The sequence below is a fragment of the Triplophysa dalaica genome, chromosome 5 (genome assembly GCF_015846415.1).
Source record: "Triplophysa dalaica isolate WHDGS20190420 chromosome 5, ASM1584641v1, whole genome shotgun sequence".
In the NCBI taxonomy this organism is placed as follows: domain Eukaryota; kingdom Metazoa; phylum Chordata; class Actinopteri; order Cypriniformes; family Nemacheilidae; genus Triplophysa; species Triplophysa dalaica.
Genome location: NC_079546.1, coordinates 27537115 through 27559912, shown reverse-complemented (window position 1 = coordinate 27559912; position 22798 = coordinate 27537115). Strand labels below are relative to the sequence as shown.

The following is a 22798-nucleotide window of genomic DNA, read 5'->3' as shown; positions in this document are numbered from 1 at the left end:
AGACCTGCTCTGTAAGTTTTTAAATGTTGCAGTACATTACTTTAATAATGCATATGTAGTTTGAGTTTGAAGGACAGTGACACCAAAATTGTATTTATACATTACAAGTACTGGTTGCAAAACTGCCATAAACATGGCTTGGCAGCTAAGGAGAACATTGTCCTTTTTTTAATGCATAACTTGGTACTGAAATTATTTAACTGGGATGACCTTGTGAATCTGTTTCTAATCTTTTAGGACATCAATGATGAGGACTCGCACCACCAAATTCCAGTAGGAATCCTCTGCGTTGATGCAGAAAGTCCACAGCTAAACCCTTCCAGAGTGTGTATCATCTTGGAAGGGAATTCAGTGATGGAACCGACAACTTGCCTCAGGCCTTCGTCTTCTATTTGTACTCATTTATGCCCTACAATTGGACTATCCAAAGACTATGAAAAACACTTTTTGTTTCATCCAGCAGGTATTTCTTAACCTTGGCAAGGTTGAGCTTGCACCAAAATTCAATTCCCTGAAAAATCAGCTTACCGGTTAAAGGTTTTTCTCCACAAACCATCTGAATGACATTTATATTCTTTTTTTATGCATTTTTCCCTCTTATTTCTTACTGTACTTTTGGCAAAAAGGCCATGGTCCGATTTTGTTCAATAGATAAAATCTTTTTTACTAGTAAATTTGGTGCCATGCATTTTTTTTTGGGACTAAAAGCAGGACCCAAAACCTAGCGATTTTAAATATTGCACGCACAATAGATTTTATTCAGGGAAAATCTTCACTTTCTTTGTTTAATGTAAACAATGCTTTTTAATGTTTATGCTGGTATTGTTCTTACCAAGTTTAGTTATCCAAATTTCCACTTCTATTGTGATCAATAGATCTATTGTTCTTTCTCATAAGCTGAGAACATAACAGTGTAGTTGCCTGATGGTAATAACATAACTAAGCCACACAATGCAAGAAAACATGCTATACATATGTATATTTCTATAGAAAATATGTATGTCATGTGCTTAAGTGAAAATGTTAGACCAAGCTTTCGTGTTATTAAGGGAATAGTCTACACATTTTACACACATTTTAAGCATTTATTTAAGGCTCAAGGTTACACTTTAAAACTTGAGGCAATTTTCAATAAAAGAAAAAGAAACATATTTTTGTTGTTTTGATTGCTTTTGTGTATATAATTTAATGCAATTAAAAAGATAAGTGGAACAATTGAACAGAGAAATTAGAAGAAATTAAAACATTGAGTAGATTTGTCTTAAACATATAACTGTTCTAATAACTATTTTAAGTAGACTTCACTCAAGTTTTTAAGTAATCATTACTCAATTTTTTAGGGCAACAGGTTTCCTTCATTTTTTGAGTAAACTCAACTTATCCGGCTTACAGTGTGTGTTCTTCATTTTGAATTACAGATGAACTGACAAAAGGGATGAGGAACTACACAAAACAGCTATGATATCATGAAAGGCCTTAGAAACTAAACAAGATACCATTTCATATCTTTGACCTCAAGATTTAGTTTCAAAATTATTTGACCGTTTGAGATCCAAATTGTTGTCCACATGTTGAAAAAAATCAATCTTGCAAAGTCATTTTTATAACACAGCAACATAATAATTGACTTACGTTGAATTGTATAAAAGATGACTCTGTTTGTGATGTAAGATTCACACACAGGAAAGTCCCTGTTGTTATAATGTACACCCTAGTGTCAAGAACCACATCAGTCCTGCAAATACATTTAGTATTTGCTTTAAATCACTGTGTTTCTAAATACTTCATGCAAACAGAATCATCACTGAAGATCAATCTAACAATTGATTCATTATCTTACATGGTTCCGACATCTTGTCTTGTTTATTCTTGTCTTGGGGCAGAGCCATTACATAGTCTAAGGTTCTTGTGGAAGAGAGATTGGACCTAAGAGATCCTCTCACTCTCTCTCCATGTTCTGGTCGGTGTTTCCGACCCTTTTGTCTTGTTAGCTTTCCCATTAGTGTTTCATTACCCACACCAGCCCCTTGTTAATTATCCTTTGTCTGTCTCCTTTAAACAAGCTCTAATGTTAATTGTCCTGTGCTTGTGGATTGTTTCTGGTATCTTGTCTCGTATAATCATCTATGCATTTGCATTCTTTGTGTGTGTGTGTGTGTGTGTGTGCGCGCGTTTGCGTGTGCGTGTGGGGAGGTTCTTTGCACATTCAGTTCTTTTCCTCATTCATTTGCCTGAAGCTCTTCACCGAATATTTAAAAATGTTCTGCATTCAAGTGTGATTTGCATGACATGTGAATGTGATACTGCTCTTCCTTGTCTAGCTGGCCACACTCAAAAAATATATACTACTAATGATTAAAATGTCCATTCTTTGGATAGCATACATAGTTCATTTTAGGTTAAAATAATTAATATTAAAACAATACATATTTATAAATAGATGCCTCTTCGTTTCATTGAATAAATATTAAATTGTCCAGGTTGTATATATAAAGAGAGAAAGGGAACTTGGATTAAAGGTACAGTTTGTAGAAATTTCCGCCAGAGGGCAGAAATCATGTTAGCTAAAAAGGTTGAGAAATAAAGTTTTATAAATATTGCGTTTGATGAAATCATTTTATTTCATTATAATGAGTTAGACCCGAGAAATGTAAGGTTTAAAACTAGATTGTTAGTCATAGATGTTACAGTAATTGTCCAATTCGATGGTGTGATAACACTGCGCAGTCTTAAGTGTTCAATTCAATCATAGTAAAAGTTAGTTTGAACATTAGTCATTTTGAACAAGCACAAATGAAGTGAGTGAATTCAAAATGTTCAAGTGTACAACTACGCCCCGAATAGCGCATTTTATTCGCGACAGTCGTGTTAGCTGGGAACGCTCCATGAGACAACACTTAACATAAAAATGAAGCTGAATACCAAACTATTATAATGGAGCAGAAACTTAGACAAGGAGTAGTAGCATAACAAACAGGCACAGGAGAACAAAATACAAGGGTATTAAATAGGAAGAATAACAAAAGTGTAAATTAACACTAGGCAGGTGTCGGGAATGAAACGCTGATGAAAAGCTATACGAGGAAACGAGAGGGGCGGGGCCAAAGACGAGACCAGAGAGAACGCATGTCATGTCAGAACCAACGATGACATGTCTCAACACAAAAAATGAGGATCTGTCATGATCCTTCTATTAGACCAAGAGAGACATGACAATTTGACCCCAGCAATTTAAACCTACAGATGGGGACTTTTTTTCTGAAGGGTTTGTGTCAGGTAATATATATCTTTGGTGAGTCCTTAAAAATACCTTTAAATAAACCCACAACACCTCACCGCCACCACTCCGCATCCCTTGTACATCCAAAATACCTATTGCAAGTAGTGTAATGCGAATTATGTTTGTGGTCAATTTAATATTTCTAAAACAGAACATCATTAACATTATCACATAATTAAGGAACACATAATAATTCATTGACAAGGGAAAAGAATGAACATATAAAACACATAAAACACAAAAAAGTACATTTGAGCATCGTGTCATTAATTGTTTTATGCAAACGTATGTGCTTTTTAGTATGAATATATATATGAGTTTGACAGGATACAAAGAGCTTGGATAGAATATGAACAGCATTTGAACACCAATATGAACAGCCCATTTCAGCCTTTTATCACTTTGCACATGATGTGCATAAAGTTTGTCCTTGCAGACGTATTTTTGTATCATTTCACACAAGTGTTGCTGGTCTTGGAGTCATTTCTGTTAGAACAGGAATGAACCAGAGATAAACCAGAAATTCATCCACTGTGATGTGGGGGCCTGGTTTATAAAGAAAGGGTAATCGCTGGACCCACTTGCCTCATACATCCCGTATTGGTTCAAGTTTGTCACACTCTCGTCGGCCCTGTCTTGTTTCTTTGTCATCAAAGCGTATAACACGGAGAGAAAGCATGGAATGTCTTTAGAGACATTGTGGCTGGAAATATTGACCTCCCAGTGTCAGCGTTCCAAAGGCTTGCTGTTGATTCTCCTTTTGACTTGTACACTCCTGCCAAAATGAGCAACCAAATGTAGGCTTCCAAGTCAGTCACATCAACGTCTTTCCAGGTGTCCCCATACACCTTCCTTCCCTCTAAGTTTTTCATTTCAAGTATATCCCGTTCAATTGATGGTGTTATAAACAGCTCAAATGCTGATTTTATATCTTGTATATGACTGGCTATCTGGTGGGCCCTGTAACCATTTTGATGACATTAGCAGCACTAAGTCTACCCTGACGCTCAAGTGGGGAGCGGGACCATAATAACTTTCCATTTTTAGAGGGTAATGTGTCTACAGGTGGTTGAGAGACAACTGGAGGGTCAACACTTGGAGTCTCATTCTCATCTAAGGAGGATGACTCAAAATCAGGGTCCTCCTCAACATTATCATCAAACTCAGACACATTCTCCTCAATGTCACTTTCACTGCCAAAAACTTTTGACAAACCTCATTGACAGAATACTTTTGCTTTGAGGCCATATTTGAATTGAGTGAATAAAGAGAGTGTCCACAGAGCACAAAAACAAATGGTTTAGAAGTCTTCTTTCCAAGCTTTTATATGTATTCCCCTGCCCCATTCCACAGGAAATGTAAAAGTTCTCGCAATAATTTAGTTTTTCACCAACCCATGGCACAGGAAATATCAAAGTTCTCTCGAAAATTCAGATTTCCCCCACTCCACGTCATGTGAACAATCTGTGGTTCTCGCAATACCATGTTAAGTTAGATTTTTTAATATTATAAAGTAAATATAAAATGATAGGGAATATTAAGAAGCATCTTACTATCAAAAGCATACTGTGTGTGAAATTTTGAAATTTTGTTTATACAGCTATAAGAACCTGGGGTCGAATTGACCCCATGGAACACTAATTCTGAAGCAAAAAAAGAGATTTCAACTATGTGTTTACAGACGTTAAAAATTGACTGTAAAACACACTGTCACGCACACGTCATAACATGTTAATAAAAGTTAACAGAGATCTTGTAGCTGCAGACGGCGGTCGTCATCATGATGATTCTTTAACTTTTTCTGTTCTTATCAGGTCAGTTTCACAAATATCAATATTGTAACATGACTTTGATCAGGACAGCTGTGTTTACGGTCATCATATGGTGACATGATTGTTCAGTACGTCGTCTCTGAAGTGATGCTGTATTTGATGAGGTAAAGCACAAAAACAAACGGACGTCTCAACACTGTCTGTGTTGAACATGAACAGCAGATGATAACCCTTGTTATTTTAATCCTTATAGTAACTTTTGTTGATTTTTTTCACTGACACAGTGTGAAGATGTTCAGATCCAGCACATCCTGAACAATCAATCTGAAGGGAATGTCTTCTAGAAGTATTAGCAGAACAAAGACACCAAACACACCTTCCATTGAACAGCAGCAGCTGCTTCTTTGTTTTCAAGTCTTGACATCTTTTATTCTGTATATAAATCATCAATATTTCATTCAGTTGGATTTGATTAATTCTTCATGTCTCTTCATGTCACAGCTCAAGTGTCGTTCTCTGACACACACGCAGATTTAAGTTTCACTTTCATTTCACTGCATCTGTTCTCACGTGCTGAACTGGTCTGACTTCATACATTCATTATAATTGTCTTTCATAGGTTTGTTAATAACCATAAATCAATTAGATTTAAGATTTGAATCTTGAGGTGCATGACAGATTTAACTCACATCACACGTGTTTATGATGATATGGATCAGATAGATTAGTGTTCCTCATGTCATTCTGACCTCTTCTGGTGATTTGTCAGTACAGCCCTGAATGATCCTAACAAATATATCTTGTCTACTTAAGCTCTGATTAAATTCAACGTTAGATACTATTAAGTATAAGCTTATTTTTGGTAAAACGTCCTATTTATATGAGACAGGACCGGTTCTGAACATTTGGAGGTCCTATAGGTAAAATGCATTTTGAAGGCCCCTCACAGGACCCCCATCCCCTCCACCTTTTAGAATAAATAAGGTGTTTTTTACACTGTAAAAATATAACAATTTTAAAAAGTCAGTGATATTATTGAAAAGTCTGTTTCAATAAAACTTCATGGCAGCCGGGATTTTTTTCATTTTTATTTTTACAGTCAGACAGCCATAACTTTATAGTATTTATTTAAAATTGGGAGAAAAGAAACTTCATAAATAAATGAAAGCGTATTCTCTTTATACATTCAGAGACTGGACCAATGGGCATTATGGGCTTTTAACTTTAGTTTTTTCTGCCTGTCTGTCACGCCCTGGTGCTGGGACCTCTGTTCATCATCAGAGGGCGCCATTCCACTCTGTGTTCTGTCTGTATTTTGTTAGGACTCCAGTTCCCATCATGCTTTGTCTTGTTATCATGTATTTGATTCACCTGTTACTCATTACCTGTGTGTCCCTTCATCTGTGTATAAAAGCCCTTGTGTTCAGAGGTATATTGTACAAAACCAAGATAAGGGATTAAGCCGAGATATGTTGGTTAAAATTTATCCCGGCCAAGTTACTACACTGTAAACCCTAATAAGTTCACAGAACTCAAAAATTATTTTGTAACAGATTACACAAAAATATTTTAGTGATGTTTTTAAATGTTTTAAGTTTAGATAAAACAAAAATTACATTTTAAGTTGCCTTAAATTATGTCAATGTTATCTTATAAATATTGATATTCCCCAATTTATAATTAGGGAGTAATTCACTCCAAATTTTAAATATACTTCAACTCATATTATGTGGAAAATACACTCAAAATTTTAAATATTTCTCAACTTAATGTGGGGCATGCACTCAAAATTAATTCTAAACTGAAATACTGATGTCGGCCCACTACACAATTATAATCGGTTAGCAATGTTAGAAAACACAAAAGTGAAACCACAGTGACAATAAACAACTTTTTTTATTAAACACAATGTGCTTTTTAAAAAGGCATGAATCAAAACGGATCAGTCAAAACAAAGTGCTTGTGATAAATTAAAACAAAACGACTCTATAAAAACAAAATGTGTTTTAAAGTACATTAAGTGCTAATATTTCCATATTCTGACAGTGGTCAATGCTACAGAGGGTAGATTCAGAATTTTGGATAAAAATAGGATTAAAACTCACAAAAGATTAATGATAAAATTCAATACGATTCTAAGTATAATCTATCCTCAACAACAATGACAACTATTAGAATGTGGAGCCATTTAACACGGTTTAAAAACATTTTGATACTACTGTATCTTGAAGGCTGCAACTCACTTTTTTAAAATACAACATTCAAATAACGACAATACTGATGCTCTCAGGGCTGAAGAGGGCCGCATCAGTAGGGTCATCCGTGACGACTGTTAGGAGAGCCACCGGAGTGTCAGTGAGGTCTGGACCATCTGCTGAGTATAAAACACAAATAAGACAAGAATGAGTTCAGCCCTTTGAGGATACAAATCATGCTGATCATGTCTAGACTTACTGTCACTTAGCACTTAGAGTGCAACTAACCTACATGTTTAAACTATTTTCTTTTCATATGCTTATATCTTATGTTAGTTTCACACCTATCTGTTGGCATACTCTTGATTAGTTGAATGCTTTGTACTTACCTTCTCATTTATGTAATTTCTACATGCCAGTTTGCAGAATAACAACTCGAATAAACTTCATAAACAGGTTCTGGAGGGTATTCCAGAAAGGAGGTTCAACAAACTCTGAGCCTAACCCTGAACTCTGAGTTGACTTAACCTGTGAAGTGAAACTGAGTTTTCAGTTCAAGAACAGCTGATCTGAGTTAGGTAAGTCAACTCTGAGTTGAGCTCCTGCCTGACGACTTGTAAAAAGCCATCATCAATGGAGCTCTAATACTGTGACTCACCATGGCACCGGGAGAAAACAGGAAGCAAACATTTTCTGGCTGCGGCCGTAATAATAATCACTGACACAGATAAGTCACTAAGTTTTAAATTCAGTTGTCTTTTCATTTTGAATTTAACATTCACGAGTTTCCCTCATCTCAGGGTTCGCTCTGAGTTTTCACATAACCGACTTTCTGGAATATCCCCTGGTTCTCCTAGAGTCCGTAAAGTGATGTCATATGTTTAACCTGACTGAATAGCTAGGCAAAGGGATTGATAGTGAGGCCAGTAAACTTACATTACAGGTCCTGAAGAACTTGAAGGCATCTTCACGCAGGTACACAGGAATTGCGCGAAGGACGAGGGCCCGTCTCATTTTACATCACGCTGTTCCTAGATGGACAAAAAAATATCCATTACAATAGTAGTTAAACAAACACAGAGCTTCAAATTGAAGCTGCTAAAGTATCTTTTTAGGGTACCTCTTTTTGAATGCATCTTGTCAAGACGTCTATCTCTGATTAGACAACAACTTTGTGTTCATGGCATAATCATTTAACCTTGGGCCACAGTCGAGGCAATTCACACTTTGTCTGTTCTCTACAAACAATCTGTTAATAATCTGTTTCTGAATCATGCAAAGTTAAAAATTCACCTTAAGGTCATAAATCCTCATGAGCTTGGCTAGCTCCTCCGCTATCTTGCCAGTCTTGATGGCCTTGTCTCTGAACAAGGTGATGAGTTTAGGCGTTGTGTCTGTCCAGCCCCTTGTAGAATTGGATTGTGCAGGTTAACATTGTTAATTAGGTGGAACTCTGCAAAACACTGTAAACATGGACAAAATAACACAGAAATGTCAAAGATGAATTAGGAACAGAATTGTGAATGTATTTTAAGAAGTTTTCAGTTGCCAGGTAGCAAAACCAAGGGCAATTCTATTGGGATGAGTCAGAACCAGGGTAAAAATAGAAAGTTACTTGTCATTCTTTAATTTAAAAACATGATGTATGATGTTATCTAAAGGAAATTGCTCTCAACAGGGAGAACAATAAAATAATGATAAAGATAAAATCTTTTTAGTACAGAATTTACAAAAACTCACCTTGTTAGCACCTGTCTGATGGTTTTTTAAAACGCTGACTCTCTGTAGCCACTCTGTGTAGTCCAATATCTGTACACAACATGCACGCAAAGATGATTTGTTAAGGTTAAAAATTTTAAAATAAAACATAATAACTAAAATTAAAAAAGTGAATATACAGATAAAAAGTTTCCAAACCTATCAAAACATTAATTGTACACTAATTAAAGTAAAATGGAAATGTCAGTAAAAAATTATAAACATTAAAAGATGAGCAAGTTAGTTACTAACAAGCAAAGCATCAAAGTCGTTTGCTTATAGATCTGCTATTACTAGTGTTGTTGTTTTAACAAAGTATTAATAAAGGGTTCGAGTGAGATACACAAAACATTTAAATAATAGCAAAAGAACAGCTGTGGAAACACGTAAAATAAAACAAACTCTTTAAAACACTATTTCACACTAATATATCCTACATGAACGGTTAAATTTTTTTCGAGATGATCTCAAAGCCACACAATTATGCCTACGAAGAAATACAAACACATGCATGGTTAGTATCATGATAACACACTCGCATTATGTTGTTTATTATTGTTCGTTTCACGATAGCACACACATTCAGACAGCTCGAACAACGTAAAATATTGACGGTGTAACGCGGACACTTATTGAAATACGTATACTCAAAGTAAGCACATGCATTAACGGCGAACAGCAAAAAACAACACCCGGGAAGATGGTATAACGTTATGCTTTCGTTATCTCTCTGCCAGGAAAAGTTCAAACTAACCTCCACCGTCAATGTCCCGGGCAGACATGCATTATGGGAAATTTAGTTCAAAAACTTCTAACGTTGCGATTACTTGGAATTGTAAACTATTTACAAACAAATATTCACTGTGCACATTTGAACAAATGTATCCCTAGTTTAAAAATATAAGACTCTTTCTCGAAATTCAATAAATAAAAAACGTTAAGAGTTACTTACCAAATCAGGGCTGATGATAAGACGGCGCTTAAGAAAACGAGGGGCAATAAGGACTAATAAAAATAACTGAGGATGGTGGTGGTTTGAAGCGGGGGGGGGGTAAAAATTGCACATTGCAAACAAATTAAAACAAATTAAACTGTGTTCCACATCCACACGTGCTGACAAAAACTTTCCCGCATCAGGGCAAAATTCAAGATGGTTGACTCCAATTTCCTGATGTAGAGATAAGACCCACCCACCAGAACGTCATGACGTCAATAACGTCATGGCCCTTATGTATGGTCATAAACTTTTAGAGTGTTTCCACAGAAATTAGCTATAAAATATTGAGCCCTATTCAATTAAAGTGGCATAAATCTTAACAGAGCTCAACACTTTATAGTTTGTTCAACTGAATAACGACATTTGACTGCTATGACCTTATTAGTTATGAGCTAGTACAACTGTTTGGGATTACAGTGTAGTTTTAAGGGCAGTTGAGACGGGAAAACCTTCAGTAGGTGTGAAAGGACCTTCGGTGTTGTCCCTTTTACCTGGATTCGATATAATTGAGGGATGTGTCCCTGACTACATGCACAGCGTCCTTCTTGGTGTTATAAGGTCTGTTACTTCACTATGGTGTAACTCTGAAAACCACCAATCTCCTTGGTACATAGGCAGGTCCATAACATAAATTGACCAACTACTGTTAAAGATAAAGCCCCCAAGTAATGTCTCCAGAACACCTCGATCTGTTAAAGAAAGACGTTACTGGAAAGCCCATGAATGGCTGATGTGGCTACTTTACTACAGTATTTCCATTCTTTTGGGGATTCTACCTGAGAGATACCTTAATCATTGGATGAAGCTTGCAAGTGGCATAGCTTTGCTGCTTACTACATCGATTTCATCTCAGCAGCCTTTAGAAGCACAGGAGCTGCTTCATCAGTTTGGATCTGAGATGGAGCCCCTTTATGGAATAGGCAATGTCACCTACAATGTTCACCTCTGCCTCCTTCTCACAAGAAGTGTCAAGAATTGGGGTCCATTATGGACCCATTCTGCTTTTCAATTTGAGGCCTATAACATGGAGTTAAAAGAAATGGTCAAAAGCACCCAGTCTGTGCCTATCCAAATATGTAATTTTTCTGGATTAAAAAAGCCCTACATATAGGGACATATATGTCATATATTACATTTCCGTGTGGGATATTTTTTCATAAATAGCAAGTGTCACTAATGTTTTTGTAGCAATATCAGGTGGTATTTTGTTCAAATGTTGCATGAATTGTGTATAATTTCACTTCGAAGCTAAGTAGCACATTGTTACTTTTGACTTCATCAGTTGGGACGAAATTATCACACGAGTGGGTAAAAAGTAACATATCAATATATTGGGTAGTTTTCGTGTTAATCTTTATTACATTTAAAAAATAAAAAATCCCATGTTTACTCTCCGCTTTGGTGCGGATTTGGCCCGGTTGGGCTGGTTTTCAGTCAAATGCCACACAGACCATGGACTGTGTTGTAGGGGAAATGGCTGGGTGATGTAAACCGACTCACCCTTCCGGAGTATGTCTCAAGAGTCTCGCACTCACATTTATTGAGTACATGAATTGGCCAAGCAAATCTTGAGAAGGCACACAGCATAAGATGACAAGACTGGTTTGACAAGAAGGCTAAGGAACAAAGTTTTGCTAAACAAAGTTGTAGTGCTATTGTCATGGGGGGGGGGGGGGTTTGGGTCGCTGCTCAACAAAGCGGTCTTTACATCATTCAAAAGAAGCTTTGCGACCATGATAAGCTAATTTATACTTCCAATCCCCATCAGAAAAGCAGAGTTTCTCATGTGAACATGATTAAAACATATCATGACAGGAAACCGAATGCTGACAGTTTACCGCAAAATCCATCTTACCATCTAACCTGGCGATGGTTAGTTTACAGGATGTATACGAAGACGTTAAAATGTGCTCTTCTAGGTGCATGAAGGGTATGAAAGGTAGACTGAAAAAAGTTTCTCTGAACTGTCGATAGCTGCCGGTGATTATAGAAGTCTTCAGGCATTCACAGGTAAGAAAATCTGCCTTTTCATGTAGTAAGTCACACAAACACACTGTAAAAAAAACATGTGAAATCTACAGTAATTCACTGTGTTCATGCACTGGAAATAACTGTTTTAGGGGTCACAGTGAATTACTGTAGTTTCAATGAGAAATTACAATACTGGTCAAAATACTGTGAAAATCACATTAAAGAGAATGTGCTGTAAAAAATCACAGTAATCAGTATTGTCCTGTAGAAAGTCACAACAAACAAGTACTATGTGAAATCTACAGTAATTCACTGTGTTCATGCACTGGAAATAACATATTGGGGGTCACAGAGCATTAAAGTATATTCAGTGAGAAATTACAATACTGATCAAATATTGTGAATATCACATTAGAGGAAAGTGCTAGAAAAAACTACTATGTTAAGGTAACCAACACTGGCCTGTAGTAAATCACAACAATCAAAAATGAATGTTCTTAGGTCTTTATTATTAAGGGTTTAAATAATTAAATTAAATATTTTCCCAGTTCACAGGTATTACAGTTAGTCTTGGAATTGAGAAACGTTTGTGTGATATTCAGGGCACCTCTGAAATGGGACATAATCCAAAACTAAGTATGATCATTATTTAAAGGATACAAATGTCTTGCACAAGCTTTTAATAGCTTTTTTTCTCTTTTGAGTCTAGCACAACTAGACTTTAAACATTGAACTGTTTTATAATCTTCTGTGAATTGATAATTAAATATTTTTGTGAAAATAGACGTTTCTGAAATAAATAATTTATTCATTTGTGATGAGGTTTCGTTTACAAGCAGCAAAAATGCATGGCATTGACACAGGCTTATGATGTAGACTACTGGTGGTTCTAAACTCTTTGGCCCATGACGTCAACTTCCTGCAGCCTTAACCCTGATCAAACTCACCTGTTTGTAACTCCCCAGTAATGACTTAAACGTCATGCAGCGCTGCGCAAATCCGATCACAGAAATGACATCAAAATACCGTGACAGGGAATCTGAGTGCAGCTTGTTCCGTAACTATTACAATCGCTCTCGCGGTACTTTGATGTCACGAGCCGTCCGGGTGCAGCGCCGCTGTCGCGGACGGCCAAAGACTATAGATACCAAGAGCCAAAACTCAATACAACGTTCCATTGCAGCACCAGCGCCATGTGATTTCCGCCGTTCGGGGTGAAAGTGACTCGTCTATTTTTCTTTCTCGATAGCAATATGAGCTGCTTTGTAAAACATTGAAGCTGAAATCCAACCTGTATGATGATAATACATGATGACAAAAACATTAGCTCGCCAGAAACCATTTAAGTTAAAAATCATTTTTACCCGCAAAATGGCGGCCGCACTGTTTGCCAAAAACACCAGAGTTTTGCCTCTTGGTATCTATATTCTTTGGCGCCGCAGCACATTTGGACGCGACCAAGTAAGTATTCCGACCTGCAAGCAGCCTGTGATTGGAGTGTAGCTGCACAGATTGCGTAGTAGCGGTAAGTTTCTTACTTTTTCTTTGGACTAAACTTTGTCACTTCATAACAGTTACAAAAAAGTAGTAAGTCGTTGACAGTGCTGTTGGAAGTTTTAACGTTAGGGTGTCATTGTGGATTATACGTGTAAAGAGTCTGAGTTCAATGCAGCTTCGATTTCTGCATTTATTTATCTGCATATTAAAATTCACAGAAATCTTGCAAACATCAGATTTCAGTGTGGGCATGCAGAATGTCCTGCTGCATTTCTGACAGGTTCCTTGTCAGGATTAATCCAGAGTCCAGCAAGTCTAGTTCCAAGGTTCAGAGAAGCCAGAAAACTAGAAAGTCAGTACACCAAAAGAGGTCATACATGAACCCAAGTGTCATTTCCTTCATCAGGGACTTCACAGAGTTTGACTGGAAAATAGCTAGATTGAGGTCAATATTTATTTTATCTAAATATTTTTTAAATGTATATTTCATAATTTACTTTTTTTTTTTCAGAAATCTTCATGTGGAACAACCCGTTCAGCTGTGAATTATTATTATGTTTCTTTATTATATTTGAGCATTTTGTTGTTTGTTTAGGAAATGTTTTCAAATTGTGTTTTATGTTAAAATAGAGACAATGTATTTGTCAAACAGTGTGATCCACTTGAATAAGTCCAAGCATAAAGTACTTGAACTCCATTGAATTTGTACCCTGTTTTTTTTCTTCATAGTATTATTCTTACAGTCAGAAACTCTAAGTCGTAAAGATACCAAACCAGAATGAGTAATCTTTGATTCATTTCCATTTGGCTCTAGGTTCACTTTTAAGCAATAATTCTAAGAAATTAAGTAAACTAAAACCACGTTAATAATTATATTTTTAGGGTCTGACAGGGTAAACTACTGTAATTTTCACAATATATTTCTTACAGTGCATAAACCCCATGAATAAAAAAAACTAAATCTGTGGCATTTGCCCCACAATGTGAACATTGTCACGTGTAACAGGAACACACGGGCGCAAGACAGCAGGATACAAATGAAAAGGAACTTTAATTACCAAACTACAAAAGAAAACCAGGAACCAGGAGAATGGACACATTGACATTAAACAATAGCAGACAAGGAATACACTTCAGGGGAGAACTTAAATACAACATAAAACGAGGGATCAACAGGGGCTGGGGATAAACTAATAATCAGACAAGTGAAAACAGGCAAGGGAACAATTAACTAATAACAAAACACAAGTGAAAACTAATGAACTAATAATGAAATTAACAATGGGAGGAAAACAACAAACAAACCATAAAACAACTGTGACAAATATAGACCTGCCAGTCAAAGGAAACATATTTGCCACAGAGCTTGCACATGCATGCTTAATTAGCTCTTGAAAAAAACATAACAAATTATATTTTCACAAACTCCATTTGTGTTCAGTAAAATGTAATTGAATTTTAAACAAAAATACATGTACATTACAACAAATTAACTCAAATTTAATCCTTTCCAGTGAGAACTTTAGGATGACTCACCTCTATTAAGCTGAATTTAGAGCGAACTGAGGGAGAGAAGTCCTGAGCACAGTTTATAAAGGAGCCACGTCCCATATTTGAACACACCTTTTAAAGGAGCCATGTACCACATTTAACAGAAGAAATTATTGGAAAATGACCCAAACTATAGAAACATGTTAGATTATTAAATTCCCCACATGAATAAGGCCCTCCTTTGAGGTCACGGAGTACACTACGCCCTTGAGTTAGGGTCACTGATTGGGCGTTTCTTTGCATCAGGCAAGTGCACACATAGATATCAAAGGGGCCTTGAGCCCCTGCCCTTTCCTTCCTAGAGAAAAGGTGCCTTTTATTCTGGAGATTTTTTTATGAATATAACAATGTGTTCGTGTTTATGTTTGTGCACTGCTTTCCCTTTCAAACAATTACAAAATATCAGGTCAGGTCGGCAAATGTTGAGGGTTCCGATGCCTTTCTCTCATCCACGTCTTCACGGCAGGGCTGGGAAGGTTACTTTTCAAATGTATTTCTCTACAGATTACAAAATGCACGCTTTAAAAAGTAGTCTGTAACGTATTTCGTTAGATTACACACATTTTGTAACTTAATCTAAATACTTTGGATCACGGTACATAAATCAAACGAATAACCAAACAGAGGACTTTGCTTTCCTCTGCAAATGTTTTAAAACAACAGCAGTTTTACCAGTTTCCCTCATTGGACATCAGAGTCCTTAATTGTGAGTGTATGTCTCACATTTCTAGAAAAGAAGTCAGAATTGCAAGTAGAAAAACTCACAACTGTGGGGAAAAAATAGAGTCAGTGTGACAAAAGTCACTATTACATTAAAATCACGTAAACAAGACACTCTCAAACAACTATCACAAAACATGAAAACAGTCCTTGATCGTGCAGGTAATGACAGACAATAAAGATTCAAGGTTATGTACATGTTCTAATCGGTATAAATGCAGACAGTTTGTCTTCTGGAGTATGCTATTTGTAAACTTTTATTGTTTGGAATACACTATTCATGACAGTATTAACATGCAATTTCATTTTTTTCCCCCAGATCCTTCTTTTGATAAAATTATAAAAAATTGCACATCCGGCAAGGGCTATGACACTCACGTGCATAACTGTAGTTTAGGGTGCTTTTGCAGATTTTCAGAGTCAGATAATCACAGATTGCTGTTGTGGCAAGGGGGGCCTGGTCTAGCGGAGTCTGGAGAGATAGAGAGACAGGAAATCGGCCTGGAAATAAGTAGGTCAAAGACCGATTGTAAACACCTGTCTGTATTTACAGTGATTGGCGAGAAGATGATAAAAGCCAGCACGAGGGGAGAGTCGAGGAAGAGAGTCGAGGAAGAGAGTCGAGGAAGAGAGTTTGGTTGCGCAAACGAGGACGAGTGAAGAACCCGGAAGTAACTACGAGGATTACGAGCGTGTCGAGAGGACACCTTTAAAATATTATTTCCATTTGCTTTGTTTTGTTTTGTGATAATAAAAATAACTTGCCAGCCACTCAGACCCTGTCTCCTTACTTCTGTTACACTGAACCCTACTACAGCTGTTAATATGAATTGCATGTTACAGTTTATATGAATGTTTAAATTAAATAAATGACCAAGTTCCAAGTAATCACTTTTGTAATGAAATTAAATACGTAACTAAGTTTCACGTATTTCATTACTCCCCACCCCTGCACACACACAGCACACCAGTGTGTAGAGCATGTTTGGCACGTCAAGCAGAGACCGACAGAAGTGAAGCCCTCCCTCCTTTCCAGTAGCATTTGTCTTGGTGTGGAGGTTTGTGGTGATTAACAGACTAGCTACATGTGACTTTCAATCCACACCTAATTATCCAGAAAACAAACAGCAAATTATGTTTTGCTAACATCCATCACTTACGAGTTAATGTGATAGCTTAAAGAGTAGGTAACATATGTTTTTTTAGGCCCTACTTTGGGTAATGGAGTGTCCAACAACAAGTTTATCTACATACAATGTGTAAAAACACTTTAATCTCGTAATTATATGCAGTTATTCGTACCTACCCGGTAACCTCGTGTCATGTGATTGGTCAGATGGTGTAGTCTGTTCTGATTGGTCAAACGCGTTCATCGTTTGTCGCAAAGCGAACGCCTACCATTATTACAGGATTACGGTTTACATGTGGTTGGATGTCTTTATATATATGTGTAGATAGAGATGGCGGCGATTTTACCAAACCAGTTTGAGCCCGAGTCTGACGATGAAGAAGAGGCTAATCCTCCACAAACTCCACCACGACTGGAGCAGGTTGACTCATAAAAACTCTCAGTGTGACAACATGCATGTTGTGTTTTGCTTATCAATGAAGTAAATTATTATTTTTCTTAAAATACGTTAGTAATACTATTATTTCGTCTAATTGTGCGTTGTCATGGTACATAGAGCATTTCAAAAAGTCGACGTTATGAAAAATGATTCTAGTTTCACCCAAATATATCTTTATAGGTGCACGTGCGGCAAATGCGTCAAACTGCAAAGCGAGGATGAAAATATTTGCTGCCAGGAAGTGCAACAGGTTGTTTACACATTATTATGAATCAATTTATGTTATGAAAAATATTTTCTATCGTTTGTTGGCATAACAACAAAATTATTTCATAAAACATTATATTAAGTTCATAAACGGTTAAAGTATTTAGAGAATTAATTCATCCCTCTGCAGATCCCAGTAAGAAAAAGAACATTTACAATTCTATTGTAACAGTATTATACATGGACTAGTTGACACAGCATACAGTGTACCGTGTTCGTATCTTCAGATGTTATTACAATACAGATAGTACTCGACTTAGTTCTTGAAACAAATACTTTGAGAATTCATGGATTGAACAATTAAATCAGCCGAGTAAATAGCAAGATAAACAAACTGTAACACACCAGAAATAACGCTACATGCTAATGTTAGCGTTATATGCATTAGCTAAACACAGACATCCATCCATCCATCCATTTTCTACCGCTTATCCGAACTACCTCGGGTCACGGGGAGCCTGCGCCTATCTCAGGAGTCATCGGGCATCAAGGCAGGATACACCCTGGATGGAGTGCCAACCCATCACAGGGCACACACACTGACTCATTCACTCACGCACTCACACCCTACGGACAATTTTTTTCTCCAGAGATGCCAATCAACCTACCATGCATGTCTTTGGACCAGGGGAGGAAACCAGAGTACCCGGAGGAAACCCCCGAGGCACGGGGAGAACATGCAAACTCCACAAACACAAGTCGGAAGCGGGAATCGAACCCCCAACCCTGAAGGTGTGAGGCGAACGTGCTAACCACTAAGCCACCGTGCCCCCTAAACACAGACATAATGTACGAAAATATTTCTTGAATTTCAGACAAATATCAAAAGTCACACTTACAGGTTGTGATTCGGTGGAGCTAACAGGTCCAAATAGAGTTGGTATTCCCCCTCTCTCAATGATAGTCGTTTCACATACCCTGCACTGAACGCGCCAAGATAATCAAATCAATCATCGGTGAAATGACGCGCGCACAGTTAATCTCTGGGGTTATACTCCTTCGGTATTCTTTGAAAAATGAATTGTAACCATTTTTCCCTCAGACGTTCTTGCTTAGGTAGCTGAAATAAGACAGACTTAGTTTCACACCGTAGAACACAGAATCTAGACATGATACACACGCATCACAAACGAGCGACACTGTTTGTGGGAGGAGATAAGTTTTCCCGGCAGTCTCAGCAACACGTTTATGTATAGTGACGTAGATATGCATCCACGACTCGTGTGATTCAGAGTCGACACTCAGTTTTACAAGCAAATAACTTCGTTATTTATTCACCTTCGGACTTACAACTTGGCAGACAGCTTACTTTCAAACACGGCAACATAACAGACTGCATGAAACGTCATTTTCATGATGTCATGTTACGTACCCTTTAAATCCAGGCCTGGTCCTCTCTCATTGACGGTCCGGTTGCTCGTTCTCTTATAATCCCGATCTCCTCCCTCATACGAGACCGGTGCGCGTACACCTGACGCTCATTTTCACTCACTCACCGGCCTCGACTCACTGTCTCGCACCGTCTACTCCACTACAGTTAAAATATCAGCGCTTTCAGAGAGGCGAAGCAAACAGGAGATACAAACATGCACGGTACGTGGAAAATACAGCGTATTTGAACTTTAAATCGTGTATACAAACTACTCTATTATATCTAAAGAAAACAATAATATTGTTCTCTTCAAACACTATTCATTAAAGCTATTTTTAAGATTGAACCTTAGATGACTGTATTTGGTTGCATAACTACAGTATTGTTTTTGATAACTGATGGGCATCTGCGTTGGCTGCATTGGGTCAACCATCTTCTGGCACCTGGTATATCAGCCCTGGTTGAACAATCTACACTGTCTTGTAAAGTGTTAAACTTCAGGTTCCTTTCGAACACGAAGTGTCTTTCTGTCTTTTGGATTACACTTAAAATTAAATCAGAAACAGGTTGGATGTTGTGAGAGAACTCTTCTGCAGATCTGTCCAGCTTTTGAACTCATTTATTTTAGAAACTACACATCTTTATATAGGTACCAAAAGACACCTGGATGGTTTCATATGGGGTTCACAGAATGACCAAATAAGGTAAAGCAGGTCAGATAAAGAATGTTTAGCTTAGAAAGAATCCCCTCTTATGACCAGAAGGAGTCCCTTCCCCCAGTTATTTAGCCAGCAATGTATTCAGTGATCTTAACAACTTCACAATTCATTATTTTGCGGGCTTGTATTCATTTATGCGGAAATTAAATCTAACATACAGTTTTTGGTTTTGCTTTGAAACATGTGCATATTTAGTCTCATCCCACATGTTTTCAATGGGCCTGCAGTCAGGGAATTGAACTCTCCATTACCTCAGTCCTTTTCGTCTGGAACAAAGATGTTGCTCGCTCACTCTTGTGTTTGGGGCCGTTGGCATATTGAAGCACCCATTTAAGATGAATTTCCTCCTCAGCGTTGGACTGCATCATTTCTTCCACTATTGTTTCAGTCAAACATGCTGGGGCTTCTTGATCAAATCTGAGCTTCTATCAAACATACTCTGACTGTAACAAAACTCACAAGTCATTGTAGATACTTTTTGGATGAACCTTTGCAATTTCTTTGACTCTTCTTCCATTATAACTGAAGTTGCTCTTTTTCTTCCATGTGTTTCAAGTTTTTAAACCTTTTAAAGCATTTGAGATCATTTTAGGCAGCTGAGCATCCTATATTTCGCTGCACTTATTTATATTTTGGCATATGTGAATGTCATGACAGACAAGTCTTTTCTTTTACACTACTACATAGTAAATTATTTGCAATGCAGAAATACCACTACTGCAAATATCAGTGCTTCTTCATCAGGATGGTGATGTTGTACTGCTATTTTTTTTTACTAAACATAAACAATAATTTGTTCTCTATGGAAGCCAGTTTCAGCCAGGGTTGGAATTTTTTTTGTTTATCAGAATAATGAGAAACTTAGTCAAAATTTCAACTTAGTAACTCATAATAATGACTTAATAACTCATAATAATGAGAAACTTTCTCAGAACTTTCTCTCGGACAAGAACCAGCAGACTAAGAAACAGCTTTTTTCCTTCATTATTGAACTCTGCCCCCCACTGATTCCACTACCCTCATAACTTTAACTATAATGCTGCTATTACAATGTTTACATTGCACTACAGGGTTGCATGCATGACTGAATTGTACACACCAGTTCTTCATGTATCTGCTTTACCGGACTGTTTACACACACACACAGCATCATTTGCACTCTATACTGCTCACTTGCACACAAGGGATATTATACCGAATGCTCATTTGCACTAATGGACTACTCTCATAACTGCATTACCTCATCTACTGCACTGTAACTTTCATAACTGCATTAACTCATCTACTGCACTGTAACTTTCATAACTGCATTAACTCATCTACTGCACTGTAACTTTCATAACTGCATTAACTCATCTACTGCACTGTAACTTTCATAACTGCATTAACTCATCTACTGCACTGTAACTCTATTAACTGCATTAACTCATCTACTGCACTGTAACTCTATTAACTGCATCTACTCATCTATTGCACCAGAACTTCAATAACTGCATTACCTCATCTACTGCACTGTAACTTCAATAACTGCACTAACTTATCTATTGCACTGTAACTCTATTAATTGCATCTACTCATGTATTGCACTATAACTTCAATAACTGCATTAACTCATCTACTGTACTGTAACCTTAATAACTTCATTTATAATGCACCGTACCTTTATTAACCGCATTAACTTATCTATTGCACTGCAACTTTAATAGCTAATGTCAGTAATTAATGCACACTTAAGTCACTTGCACTACTGTATAGTCTAAATTGTTATCTGTTCATAACCACCTGTACATTAATGTTCACAGTATATAGCCTTCGGTATATATTGTTCATAGTACCTACCGACTGTCATATTGTCATAGAACATTCCTTCTGTAAAGTATCTTCATAGTACATGCCCATTGTATACTATTTTCCTAATATTGTATTCTGTATTTATTAACACTGTATATCCTGCACTTGCTATTTGCACTTCTGGTTAGACCTAAACTACATTTCGTTACACTGTACTTGTATATGTGTGATGACAATAAAGTTGAATCTAATCTAATCTAATCTAAATTACTTAGTATCTCATTATTTTGAGATACTAAGTCATTATTAAGAGTTACTAAATCGAAATTTGAAGTCATAATGATGAAAAATCCCAACCCTGGTGTAAATGGGCTACCGTAGTTGTCTACCTTGCACAAAGAATAATTGGTAACACTTTAGTAGAGGGACCAATGCTCTCAAAACACATCCATTAGTGTTAATAGAGCAGTCAGACTTCTGCTGATGATCATGAGTGTTTTCTTTTGTTTCAGTATAACAGACACATCAATGCTAACAGCTCTCATTATTCAGACTGATAGTTCGTATTTTCACCCATTTCATTATGCTGATCTTATGTAAATTTCCCCACAAAACAAATGCTTGTGTTTAAATAGGCTTAGGCAAATAAAGTATTTGATATCTATTTTAAAAGCTCAAACATTCTGTAATTTTAACATCACACAGTCAGTTACATGAAAAGTTAGATAACCGGCAGTTTTATGTCTTTTTTACGGGTTTTGTCTGTTTGAAATACTTGAAATAGGTTGCGGTCTAGTTTTAATGAGTCAAATTAAAGTTGGCTTTAAAGTTATTGAATTGTATAATTGCTGAGTGCATCAAATTGAGCTGAACCGGACAGAATTTAATCATTCAAATAGCTTTTAAATCAAATTGATAACATGTTGATTATAAATGAATCCTATCAATTTGCTGTCTACATTTGGCAGACGCTTTTATCCAAAGCAACTAACATAGAAAATAAGCAAATAATGAAGTGATTGGTCTAGAGGAGGCAATAATTCAATAAGCGATTATAATAAGATACTCGTTTTTATGAAGCCGGAACAACACCTATTGAGAGAGAGAGAGTGAGGATGTTTTTTTTAAAGAGAAGTCGATATCTAAAGATTCAGAACCCCACATATAGTCTATCTCTGTAGTCTGAATATAATAATATTGAAAATGAGAAACAAACACTCTAAAGCAGTGGTCACCAACCCTGCTCCTGGAGATCTACCTTCCTGCAGACTGTAGCTCCAACCCTGCTTCAGCACACCTGTTTCAGGTTATTAAGCAAACCTGAACGCCTTGATTAGATA

The 22798-nt window shown here is 36.8% G+C and overlaps 1 protein-coding gene across 1 annotated transcript in view; it reads right to left on the bottom strand.

Annotated features, from left to right (window-relative positions):
• The window catches only part of LOC130420701 (uncharacterized), a 254668-nt gene that overhangs the window by 129368 nt on the left and 102502 nt on the right, over positions 1-22798 (bottom strand). The window lies entirely within an intron of this gene.